Below are 6,431 nucleotides of genomic sequence, written 5' to 3'. Positions count from 1 at the left end.
TTCTTCTGGTTCTTCCTCCAGTGTTCTCATCCAGCATCTTCCTCCGCGGCGTTGGCGTCTTCTTCCCTTCTTCTCCTCAGGCCGCTCCGCATCCATGATGGCATGGAGGGAGGCTCCTGCTCTTCTCTTCATCTTCTTTTCTTCATCTTCTTCTCTTCATCTTCTTTTCGGGCCGCTCTGCATTCATTATGGCATGGAGGGAGGCTCCCGCTGTGTGACGCTTCTCCTGTTCTGACGGTTCCTAAATAATGGGGGGCGGGGCCACCCGGTGACCCCACCCCCTCTGACGCACGGGGACTTGACGGGACTTCCCTGTGGCATTCCCCGTGACACCACAAGTCACCGGGTGGCCCCGCCCCCCATTATTTAAGAACCGTTAGAAGAGGAGAAGTGTCACACAGCGGGAGCCTCCCTCCATGCCATCATGGATACGGCGCGGCCCGAAAAGAAGATGAAGACAAGAAGATGTAGAGAAGAAGATGAAGAGAAGAAGATGAAGAGAAGAGCGGGAGCCTCCCTCCATGCCATCATGGATGCGGAGCAGCCCGAGAAGAAGAAGGGAAGAAGACGCTGACGCCGCGGAGGAAGATGCCGGACGAGAACACCGGAAGAAGAACCAGAAGAACCAGAGGAAGAAGAAGATGGAGGAAGAAACCGAAGGAAGATAGAAGAAGAAAGAAGAAGCATTTAAATAAAGGAATTGTCAAAAACTGTCTCTTGTCATTTTTAACAGTTTTTTAGTGAAATGGTAGGGGTACTTTTCACACAGGGTGGAGGGCTGGGATCTTTGGGTCCCCTTGTTAAAGGGGGCTTCCAGATTCCGATAAGCCCCCCGCCCGCAGACCCCCACAACCACTGGCCAGGGTTGTGGGGATGAGGCCCTTGTCCTCATCAACATGGGGACAAGGTGTTTTGGGGGGCTACCCCAAAGCACCCTCCCAATGTTGAGGGCATGTGGCCTGGTACGGTTCAGGAGGGGGGGCGCTCTCTTTTCCTGCGGCCTGCCAGGTTGCGTGCTCAGATAAGGGTCTGGTATGGATTTTTAGGGGGACCCCACGCCGTTTTTTTTTATTTTGGCGCCGGGTTCCCCTTAAAATCCAGACCTGAAGGGTCTGGTATAGATTTTGAGGGGGACCCCCACGCCATTTTTTTTTAAATTTTGGCCGGGGTTCCCCTTAATATCCATACCAGACCTGAAGGGCCCGGTATGGAATTTAGGGGGACCCCCCACGTCATTTTTTTTTTAAATTTTGGTTCGGGGTTCCCCTGTGGGGAATTCTCATGCCGTTTTTATCAATGAACTTCTATGTGAATTGTCGGACCGGCAATGCATTATTAGCCGCGAGTAGTTTTAAATAACTTTTTTTCCTTTGAAATGTCATTTTGCGGGAAACATGCATACTATACAGGCATACTATAGACACCCCCCAGGTACGAAATTTAAAGGGATATTACACTTTTATTGTTTCACTTTAAGCATTATTAAAATCACTGCTCCCTAAAAAACGGCCGTTTTTAAAACTTTTTCTTGCATTGATCCATGTCCCCTGGGGCAGGACCCAGGTCCCCAAACACTTTTTATGACAATAACTTGCATATAAGCCTTTAAAATGAGCACTTTTGATTATTCATGTTCATGTCCCATAGACTTTAACGGTGTTCGCGTGTTCGAACGAATTTTTTGCCTGTTCGCATGTTCTGGTGCGAACCGAACAGGGGGGGGGGTGTTCAGCTCATCCCTACTCTACATCTATCAAAATAGATGTAGGGAAAAGACACACATTGTAGGCATGGGATCATGATGGAAATCCACATTTTGACTCCCAATCTGTGTGCATCTTCAAAATTTGGCTTTTACAGGGGTGAGATCACCCCATCTGATAAAGGCAAAATCAACACAGTTTTGACATACTAATGTCTCGTCTTGCCTTCACTTTTTTAAAGTTGAACTTTGTAAGTTCCTGTGTTGTGGATGTGTATGTTATGGTTTTAAACATGCCTGTTTAGCCACAAAAAGGGCTATATCTACTGTCACACATACATGTTATACAACAAAGATGCTGGTTTGTTAAAAACTCCTTTTATAACGCACATGTGAATGTGCTTGGAGTAAAATGTTTTATACTCAACAATGTGTGGCTTCTTCTTTCAATGCTCAATACCAGTTTTAGTAGTAAGTTGGTGTAGTTACAGTGGAAATGGTGGTTATTTACTAAAGGCAAATCCACTTTGCATTACAAGTACACTTTCAGTGCAGTTTCAGGGCACTTTTAAGTGCACTTGCAGTGCAAAGTGGATTTGCCTTTAGTAAATACCCCCACAATGCTCTAAAATGTGCCCCAATGAGGCCATTTTAGGGACTCCAAGCAATTAAGTCATGGAGTTGAAAAGGATAGATAGTTGGCTGCATTTTTTCTTAAAAAAATGTGCAAAATGCAGCAGCACAGAAAAATATGGTTTAGTTTATTATCCGCCATATTTATTGAAGTTAAGACTAGCCAGCTGGCCCTTATGCCAAAGGCATTTTCCACCACTCTTCTGGCTCTGGCCAGCCTGTAGTTAAAAACCCTCTGGTCCGGGGTGAAGGTCCTCATTGGGAATCGCCGCATCAGATGGTCCCCCAGTGCAAATGCTTCATCTGCTACAAACACGAATGGGAGGTCCGCCACGTTGTCTGCTGGGGGAGGCAAGCCCAAGCTGCCATTCTGAAGCCATCTGTAGAACTCCGTCTGGGCGATGACTCCACCATCCGACATCCGGCCATTCTTCCCCAGGTCTACATAGAGAAATTCGTAAGTCGCCGACACCACCGGCAACAACACAATACTACCTTGTAGTACGACCCAGAGTTGGGGGGTGGGACGATGCGGACGTGTTTCCCATCTGTTGCCCCACCGAAGTTGGGAAAATCCCACTGCTGGGCAAATTGGGAGGCCACAGTCTGCCATTCCTGTGGGTCGGAAGGAAACTGTGGGGTCAAACAAGAAAACAAAAATTAGTACTTTTGTACATAACATTGCAAGCAGACACAAACATTCTTGGCCAACATAAGTATAAAATTTATTTAAATAAGTATTTAAAGTCAAAAGTATAAGGTCCACTTATCAGATTCCTCACCCCCTCTGATGGCCCATTGTAAAAATTTGAGGGTGGGGGAGTCACGTAACCGGGTGACCCCGCCCCCCTCTGACAACACGGGGAAAGCCTCAGGGAAGTCCCGTGAATTCCCCATGCATCAGAGGAGCAACCCGATACACTCTCCTGTGGATGAATTGGAGAGAGCTTAGAGAACTGTATAAATGGTTGCTGTTGATGTGGAGGCTACATGTGGAGGTGTTTGTTTAATGTAATTTTGGGAATAAATATATATATATATATATATATATATATATATACACAGTGGGGACGGAAAGTATTCAGACACCCTTACATTTTTCACTCTTTGTTATATTGCAGCCATTTGCTAAAATCATTTAAGTTCATTTTTTTTCCCCTCATTAACCACTTACCAACCGGCCCATAGCCGAATGACGGCTGCAGGGCGGTTGGATAACTCTGGGAGGACGTACTATGACATCCTCCCAGAATTCCCCTGGGGCGCGCCCCCTGGGGCGCGCACCCAAACAAATCCGTGACCGCCGGGTCCAGAGGACCAGGCGCATCACGGATCCCGGTAAATGGCCGCTGATCGCGATCACATGTAAACAGACCGGCGTCATCTGATGACGCCGGTTCCTCTCCTCCCCTCCTGTGTACCGATCGGTACACAGTGAGCGGGGAGGGGGATGGATGGATGTCTGCAGCGCTGTGGGCTGTATGTGTAGTGCCATGCTCAGCTGTACTCGGGCTCTGTATGTGGCCAGGCTGTGGAAGTCTCACACATGTGGTATCGCCGTACTCAGGAGGAGCAGGAGAATCTATTTTGGGGTGTCATTTTTGGTATGTACATGTTATGTGGTAGAAATATTGTATAAATGGACAACTTTGTGTTAAAAAAAAAAAGCGTTTTAACCACTTCCCGCCCGCCGGCCGTCATACAACGTCCTTGACTTTGTGCGGAGATATCTGAATGATGGTTGCAGCTACAGGCATCATTCAGATATCAGCTTTTTCAGCCGGCGATTCCCTACACCATGAGAATGATCATAATAGCTGTTCCACTGCTTGATCGTTCTTACGGGAGGTGAGAGGGGATGTCCCCCCCTCCCGTACTTCTACCAACTCACCGCTACGATCAAAGCCAGGATCATTTTTTTTTTTTAATTTCAGGCTTTCCAGCCTAGAGGTGAGATGTGGGGTCTTATTGACCCCATATCTCACTGTAAAGAGGACCTGTCATGCCATATTCCTATTACAAGGATGTTTATATTCCTTGTAATAGGAATAAAAGTGGTCAAAAATTTTTTTTTTTGGAAAAAAGCATCAAACTAAAATAAATAAAGTAAAATGAACAATAAAAAAAAAAAAAAAAAATTTTAAAGCGCCCCTGTCCCTGTGTGCTCGCATGCAGAAGCGAACGCATACGTAAGTCCCGCCCACATATGAAAACGGTGTTCAAACCACACATGTGAGGTATTGCTGCGATCGGTAGAGCGAGAGAAATAATTTTGGCCCTAGACCTCCTCTGTAACTCAAAACATGTAACCAGTAAAAAATTTTAAAGCGTCGCCTATGGGGATTTTTGAGTAGCAAAGTTTGGCGCCATTCCACAAGCGCGTGCAATTTTGAAAGGTGACATGTTGGGTATCTATTTACTCGGCGTAACTTCATCTTTCACATTATGCAAAAACATCAGGCTAACTTTACTGTTTTGGTTTTTGTAATGACCGCCATTGTATTCTCTAGGGTCTTTGCTAAAAAAACATATAATGTTTTGGGGTTCTATTTAATTTTCTAGCTAATAAATGATGATTTTTACATGTAGGAGAGAAATGTCAGAATTGGCCTGGGTGCTCCAGAACGCCTGAAGGTGCTCCCCTGCATGTTGGGCCTCTGTATGTGGCCACGCTGTGTAAAAGTCTCACACATGTGGTATCACCGTACTCAGGGGTAATAGCAGAATGTGTTTTGGGGTGTAATTTGTGGTATGCATATGCGGTGTGTGAGAAATAACCTGCTAATATGACAATTTTGTGGGAAAAAAAAAAAAGTAAAAAAAAAAACCTTGATTTTGCAAAGAATTGTGGGAAAAAATGACAACTTCAAAAAACTCACCATGCATCTTTCTAAATACCTTGGAATGTCTTCTTTCCAAAAAGGGGTCATTTGGGGGGTATTTGTACTTTTCTGGAATGTTAGGGTCTCAAGAAATTAGATAGGCCGTCAGTATTTCAGGTGTGATCAATTTTCAGATATTCGCACCATAGCTTTTGGACTCTATAACTTTCACAAAGACCAAATAATATCCACCGATTTGGGTTAATTTTACCAAAGATATGTAGCGGTATAAATTTTGGCCAAAATATATGAAGAAAAATTACTAAAATACTGCAAAATATTATAACAGAAATGAAGAAAAATGTATTTTTTTACAGATTTTTCGGTCTTTTTTCTTTTACGGCGCAAAAAATAAAGAACCCAGCGGTGATTAATTACCACCAAAAGAAAGCTCCATTTGTGTGAAAAAAAGGACAAAAATTTCATATAGATACAGTGTTGCATGACTGAGTAATTGTCATTCAAAATGTGAGAGCACCAAAAGCTGAAAATTGGTCTGGTTAGGAAGGGGGTTTAAGTGCCCAGTTGTCAAGTGGTTAATGTACACACAGCACCCCATATTGACAGAAAGATCCAGAATTGTTGACATTTTTGCAGATTTATTAAAAAAAAAAAAAAAAAAAACTGAAATATCACATGGTCCTAAGTATTCAGACCCTTTGCTGTGACACTCATATATTTAACTCAGGTGCTGTCCATTTCTTCTGATCATCCTTGAGATGGTTTTACACCTTCATTTGAGTCTTGCTGTGTTTGATTATATTGATTGGACTTGATTAGGAAAGTCACACACTTGTCTATATAAGACCTTACGGCTCACAGTGCATGTCAGAGCAAATGAGAATCATGAGGTCAAAGGAACTGCCTGAAGAGCTCAGTGTGGCAACTGGCAAGGCACAGATCTGGCCAAGGTTACAAAAAAATTTCTGCTGCACTTAAGGTTCCTAAGAGCACAGTGACCTCCATAATCTTTAAATGGAAGAGGTTTGGGACGACCATAACCCTTCGTAGAGCTGGCCGTCCGGCCAAACTGAGCTATCGGGGGAGAAGAGCCTTGGTGAGAGACGTAAAGAAGAACCCAAAGATCACTGTGGCTGAGCTCCAGAAATGCAGTCAGGAGATAGGAGAAAGTTGTAGAAAGTCAACCATCACTGCAGCCCTCCACCAGTCGGGGCTTTATGGAAGAGTGGCCCAACGGAAGCCTCTCCTCAGTG

This window comes from Aquarana catesbeiana, linkage group LG10, assembly GCF_042186555.1.
Source record: "Aquarana catesbeiana isolate 2022-GZ linkage group LG10, ASM4218655v1, whole genome shotgun sequence".
Taxonomy (NCBI): Eukaryota; Metazoa; Chordata; class Amphibia; order Anura; family Ranidae; genus Aquarana; species Aquarana catesbeiana.
This window is presented reverse-complemented; position numbering follows the sequence as displayed.